Source organism: Ascaphus truei, chromosome 7 (assembly GCF_040206685.1).
Source record: "Ascaphus truei isolate aAscTru1 chromosome 7, aAscTru1.hap1, whole genome shotgun sequence".
In the NCBI taxonomy this organism is placed as follows: domain Eukaryota; kingdom Metazoa; phylum Chordata; class Amphibia; order Anura; family Ascaphidae; genus Ascaphus; species Ascaphus truei.
In genome coordinates this window covers 27,166,632-27,173,780 of record NC_134489.1, presented here as the reverse complement: position 1 = coordinate 27,173,780, position 7,149 = coordinate 27,166,632, and the positions used below count along the sequence as shown (strand labels likewise).

The 7,149-nt window shown below is 43.9% G+C and overlaps 1 non-coding gene across 1 annotated transcript; it reads right to left on the bottom strand.

Annotated features, from left to right (window-relative positions):
• Positions 1-414: 414 nt before the first annotated feature.
• Positions 415-599, bottom strand: LOC142500290 (U2 spliceosomal RNA). The gene has a single exon (XR_012802890.1). It is a non-coding gene; the product is annotated as a U2 spliceosomal RNA (small nuclear RNA).
• Between the last annotated feature and the right edge of the window lie 6,550 nt (positions 600-7,149).

The following is a 7,149-nucleotide window of genomic DNA, read 5'->3' as shown; positions in this document are numbered from 1 at the left end:
TCTGCCATGAAACTCAGGCAGCAAGCAGGCAGTGGCTGGACTTTTCAGTTCTGGTCATTTCAGCCAGCCAGCCATTGTGACATCAAGCAAGCAAGTCAGGCATTTGCTGCTTGCTGCAGTGTTTCCTATGCAGGCTGGCTGGATAGATAGATACAGCTTCAACAGAAGTTTCTTAGGCTTCTGCTCGTTGGGACTGAATTAGGCAGCAAGCGGCACTCCTGCTCCATGCGAGCTGTAAAGAAAAGAAAGTAAGAAGCCAGGCAAAAGAACGGATAAGACACAGCAAAAAGGAGGCTTTATTTTGTCGTCATTTCATCTTCTTCTTTCTTTGCAAAAGAAAGAGCCAAAAAAGCATGTTTGTATTTTTCCCGTCAGTTTATTTCTATTTTTTCATACAAGTCAGATATCCCCAAAGGGAAGTGCACCGGTCCTGGAGGTACTGCAATACCAGGTCAATGCGTGGAGTGGACAGAGCAAGCTCTTCTTCCATCTCCCTGTTCTAAAAATCCATTTAATATATGGTCCCCAGATAAGGGACGTATCAGATACTAAACTGATAAGAACAGATTTTTTTTTTTTTTTTTTACAATAAAATACATTTTATTAGTTCTCACACGTTATTTCCACAAAGTTCACTTTTCGGAAAATAAAAAACCACCCCCACATTACAACATCCCCCAACATTTCAAAACATCTTACATTATAACTGCAACCTTTATTTAACCACACATATATTTTATTTCTCTTTATTTCAATAACATTACACAAAATACCCTCAATTTAACTTTATAACAAACCCCTCATTTACCTCCCTCCAACAGGATTAAATCCTTATCACCAATCCATTCCATTCCTTCGGTTTCCATAAATCCACCGCTTCCCTGTTACCCCATCTTTTTTGATCTAACAGAAAATTTAAGTACATTTTTCCCAACACCATTCTTACACACACATTCACTCCTATAACCTTTTTGTTATATATCAGCACATTTCTCAGCTCCCACAAGGTTTCCTTCACACAACACATTATTTTCCACAACACAATGGCTTTTTTCCCTGTTAAACCACCCAAACCATACATCACTACCTCTTACTCTAATCTTTGAAGTCCAGTCAGTTCTTTTATTATATTTCCCATACATTTCATACATTCCTTGCAAAAAGACAATTCCACAGAAGATGTACCACATCTTCTGAACCTCTACACCTCTGTCTTGGGCACTCATCAGATATCACCTTTCTTCTTTTTTGCAGACTTCTCACTGGTAGGCATCTGTGAACCGCCATCCATGCCACATCTTTGTGGCTGTTTGTCAATTCTTTTTGGGACACATTTTTCCATACTTGTTCAGCATGGTGATCTGTTAATCCTCTATTGCCCTCCCTTATACTCTTCTCTCTTATTATCTTCTGAATCTTTCTATGATCTTCCCAAATAGTCTTGTCACTTTACAACAACTCAAAATCCTTAATAAACTTTTCTATCACCCCATAAAACTCTGGAGTTGTAAAACACACAGGTTTTGTTAAATCAACTGTAAACAACTTCACCCTCCTCAACATACCTCCTGCAGCATACCTACACAGACATGCCGCCTTTGTTTCCCTGCTATTTGCTACCTTCACACAAAACTGCGCATATTTTGCTAACAAAATTATATGCATATTTGGGAACCCCTTCCCCCCCCTTCAAAACATCCTTATAAACCACCTGTCGTTTTATCTTTTTATTGGTAGAGTTCCAAAAAAACACAAACAAAAAACACGTTATCTTTCTAACCCACTTCATCTCCGGAGGGAAAACCATCCCCAAATATTAGAATTGGCACTAAGACCGCCTTGGTAATCAAAACCTTTCCTTCCAATGACAATTTTCTCAAGGTCCAAAACAGAATTTTTTTCTCTATTTTCTCTCCAACACTTTCCCAGCTTTTTTCTCCTGTCAACTCCTCATCAAAACAAACCCCCAACAACCTTAATTGCTGAGTCTCTATTGGTATACCACACCTATCCAATTCTGGCCAAGGGCCAAAAGCCTTGCACCTACTTTTCTCCCAGTTTACTTTAAAACCTGACGCCTGACAAAAAGTATCAATATGCAACGTGGCCCTCTTTATTGCCATCTGCGTAGTGCAAACAATTGTCAAATCATCCATATAGCCCAAAGCTTTGACAGCCCTGCCACCACTCCCTGGGATCTCCACCCCCCTAACCACTTTGTCATTCCTGATTCTATGTAACAATGGTTCCATTGCACATATAAAAGCTACCGGTGACAAAGGACACCCCTGACTTAATCTGCACCTCTCTTGAAATGAAACCATTCACTAGAATTTTACTAACTATTCCCTCATATAAACACCCTATCCACCTTATAACTTTAGCCGGAATCCCCAATGTTCTCAAAACTTCCAACAAAAAACCATGTGACAACCTATCATAAGCCTTCTCAAAGTCTATATTTGCAATTACTACCGATTGCCTTCTTTCCTGACAATACCAAATAACATCCCTAATCAACACCAAATTCTCTGCTATTTGCCTACCCGGAACCGCACACACTTGATCTTCCTCTATAATTTTATCTATGACCGTTTTTAATCTTTCCATAATTAATTTCGCTACCACCTGGTAATCCTCATTTAACAAAGTAATCGGCCTCCAGTTTTTCAACTCCCTCTTATGTCCTTTTTTATAAATCAATGTAATAATACCTTCTCTAAAAGACACCGGTGTCCTCCCCTCACGCAAAAATTTCCTTACATAATTTCACTACCTCCGGTCCAATTAAATACCACATAACCTGATAGAACTCATATGGTAGTCCATCACTCCCCGGTGTCTCTCTTATTCCCTTTGCGAATCACCTCCTCCACTTCCTGTTCATTAAAATCCCTCTCCAAAAAAAGGTTATCCTCTTTGTCTAATCTACTATCCATTCTATCTAAAAAATCTTTTTCCATATGGATATCCCTATTTTTTTCCTGAAATAAATCCTCATAGAATTCCTCCACTACCCTCATCACATTCTCTTGACCACTTACCTCATCCCCTTCTTTATTCGTTACCGCATTCATCTTTCCTTTTTCTGCAAAGGCCTTCTTGAAGAAAAATGGCGTGCATTTCTCATCCTTCTCAAACAGCTCCACTTTGGCTGCAAATATAATTTTTTTCCCTTTCGCCTCTAGCAATTTAGAGAACTTCCTTTTCTCCTCATTTATTTCCTTGTCCACATCCTGGCCCATCTTCTTTAATCTAAATAAAAACTGCCTTCTTAACACAGCTAGCTTATACTCATTTGCTTGCTTCATTGTCCTCTGCCCCCCTACTTTTCTAAAAAAAAATCTCTTAGTTTGATTTTTGACACAGCCCCACCACTCTATCACACCACTAAACTCATTCATCCTGCCTCTCCATCTATTATACACACATTCATACTGCTCCTTAAATTGTTCCTCCAAAAGAGCCACATTCAGCTTCCAGACTCCCTTTCCCTGTGCTTCCACACCATCTATTTCCACTTTGCACCTCACACAGACATGATCTGAAAAAAAGCACCCTCACTCCCTCCCATTCACTCACACTCATACCTTTAGAAATCAACACCAGGTCTATCCTAGACCTGACATCCCCTTTGTCACTAAACCACCCTTAGTCGGACCCTTAGGTTCCTTCCCCCACACTTTAAACCCATCCCGCAACCCACTTTGACACTCCTAACATTGCAAGAAATGATTGACAAAGACATTTTTCAAAAAGGCATTACATCCCTAACCAAAAAAAAACACCCTCACATCTTTATTTCAAAGCCCCCCCTCCCCCCTGGTCCATGTGTTCCACATCATCCAGGCTTTTTTGCAAGGCTTTGCCTTTCAGCATTTTGTCCAACTTGTCCACATATGTCTCTGCCAGCCCTCCTCCCCCCTCTTCCAGCACCTCCTGAGCATCCTGGAATTCCAGTGATCCTCCCTCCAGGGCTGCCCATATCACTCAGTGTAAAGTCCTCATACTCTGGAGCCCCCACATCAGAAGCATCTCCCAGCACAAACACATCATGATATTGTAGCAAAGGGGTTGCCCTTCCCAGCTCCCCTTTCAATCTCTTCCTAGGTCTTTCTCCACCAGTGTCCTGAGGTGTCCCCTCCACCAGCTCATCCTCCTGCTCCTCTTCTGTGTCTCTGTATCTTTGCAGCAGTCCCTGCTTGTCTGTGACTTCCATCAGCTGTGCCTTGCTTTCCTCCACTGCACGCAGCCCCTCCTCTTTGTTTGTCTTTATCCTCTGTGGCAGGGGCTGTGACTGTGCTTGCTGTAACTGCACAGTGCCAAGCCCCGCCCCTTCTGCCCTTCTCTGTGTTGCCAGCACTTGAGGCAGTGACCCTCTTTCCTCCATGGGTCTAAGCCCGCCCCTTTCCGCAGCGTGGTACTGAGTCCTCCAGGGAACTAGGCCCCGCCCCTTCCTGGCGTGTCACTTCCGCCCTACTCCCTGAGGCTCTTACCTTACTCCTTTGCCAGAACCTTCAGGGGGCTAAGCTCCTCCCCTTCCGCCCATGTCACATCAGTATGGGAGTCTGTTGGCCATTCTATCTCCCTCAGTTGCTCCTCCTCAGTCATCAGCTCTTCCTCTGCTGTTTCAGGGATGATTCTAGCAACTCTGTCCTCCTCCCCCTCTGATTCATCCTCCTCCTCCTGCCCATCCCTCTTCCTTCCTGCTACTCACATTTCTCCTCTGCTCAGGTCTCCTTCTGCTGCCAGCAGCTTGTGCATAAGTTTTCTTGGCAGGGCACTGCCTTGAAATGTGACTCCTCTCTCCACACAGATCACACTGTCTGGGCTCTGGGCACTGAGCAGAATGGTGCCCCTCCTTTGCACAGTTTCTGCATACCATAGAGGATTTCTTGCAATTGTCTCTGGTATGTCCATAGGAAAAACAGTTTCTGCAGTGTGAAAGGTTGCGTCCCAGCATCAGACCCTGGGAAGAATGGAAGAGGCTTTTGCTGTTCTCTGAATCTTCTTTTTATTAGGTATTCCACAACCAGTTCCCCCCAGCGTGATGTCTCCATACAGAGAGTAGCAATATCTGCATTAGAAAGTTTGCATCCTTTCACTGAAGTTCCACAGACATCCTCATATCACATAACAGCAACAAGGAGTGCAGAAAAAGAACAACCTCCTATCACACAGCAACAACAAGGAGTGCAGCAGCCCCCAGGGAAAGAAACATCCTCCCTTTTATTACTGGTTAATTTGGACCAAACCACAGGGGAGTTGTCTCCCAAAACTTACACAATTAGCAAACATAATACACTTCACACAACATACAATTTTCTATAGCAAGCCTCAAAATAAACAACAGTACCTTTTACAAACATCCCATGCATGTCTTTATTCTGCAAAATAAATGACATTCAGTATCACTTACTTTAATTTCCCCCCCCTCATACCATGGTATAATCCACCCTGGATGGTATGCAGGAAGGAAACGCCCTTTTCCTTTTTAACAGAGACTGCCCATGGCTGTGTAACATCAAACTGTGTTTAACACCAACCACACCTGCATTGTACTGATTGACCTCAGGACACCACATTAAAGGTTAGTAAAGTTTCAGATAAAGGAAACAAAAAAAAGATCGCTGGGCCCAACAAAAAAGACAGAAACAGAAAGAAAGACAGAAAGGTGGTGCACTTGATGCCAGAAAGCAAACATGCATTTAACTTCTGCAAAAGAGCAAGCAGCCCTGTCACATGCAGTAAGAGGGCTTTCCAGGATAAGACAGCCTCTATTTCCACCAATGCTGAAATTCCCTGGGGGGTGCATAACTCCCCCAATTCCACTTGAATCCTTCTTACTCTTTTAGGCACAAAGGGATTAAATATATGCACAGTTAATGCACGCTCTCCAAATGTAAAACAAAGGATCAGCTTTATCCCCTTCAAGCTCTCATGCAAAGTCATACCTTTTGCTGCTTCAAAAATCTCCAAGCATAAATCCTCATCCAGAAAGGTTACATCAAAGAACCCTTGTCTCATGAAATCTTGCAGGCAGAATATCTGTGATGTATGTACACCAAACAGATCTCTCAGCAGGGTATTCACCACATGTTCCAGGTTGATCTTTCCACGTGCCTCCTGCTCCAACTGGAACCTGATGGTCTTCTCCAGCTTTGGTGCGTAGTACGCCATCGATTGGTTGGTAGCTGAACTGCAGGGTATGCCAATTTGCATAAAATTATAAGCTGATCCCAGCTTGTCCCAAATCCTTCTTAGGGACTCATTTCCACAGCCATGGCTGGCCGCAGCCACGGTCCACGCTTCTAAATAGTAACTGAAGCCTCAGTACTACACATGATCTTAGCAAAAAGGCTGAGAAGCGATAACCAGAAATGAGCCCCCGCCCGAGCGCCGCCCGACGGCTGGGGGCACTACGCTTTAGGGAGAAGAAAAGGGCGGGAGAGGGAGCCGCTTGCTGCCCGCTTGCCTCCTCCCCCAGCATGCCAGCATGGCCGCCTCCGCTCCTTCCAACACAGCCCCGGGGAGTCTATGGAGCAGCAGCGGCTACGACGACGACGGATGCCAAAAACCAAAGATTTTCTATGGGAAAGAAAAGCAGCCACACACACTGCCGGGGGGGGGGGCCCCGCAAGGGCAAAAACAGCCAAAAAGGCAGATGCTTCCAGTTCTTTTGCATAGGAACCGCCCACTTTTTCTCTGCTCGCCGACTCGTCTGGGCTGCCATGAAACTCAGGCAGCAAGCATGCAAGCAGCCAGTGGCTGGGCTTTTCAGTTCAGGTCATTTCAGCCACCCATTGTGACATCAACCTAGCAAGTCAGGCTTTTGCTTCTTGCTGTAGCAGCAGTGTTTCCTATGCAGGCTATTTTGGATACAGCTTCAACAGGAGTTTCCTAGGTATCTGCTCATTTGGACTGAATTAGGCAGCAGGCGGCACTCCTGCTCCATGCGAGGAGGAGCTGAAAATAAAAGAAAGTAAGAAGCCAGGCAAAAGAACGGACAAGACACAGCAAAAAGGAGACTTTATTTTGTCGTCATTTCTTCTTTCTTTGCAAAAGAAAGAGCCAAAAATGCATGTTTGTTTTTTTTCTGTCAGACAGTCATTTGTTTCTATTTTTTGATACAAGCCAAATATCCCCAAA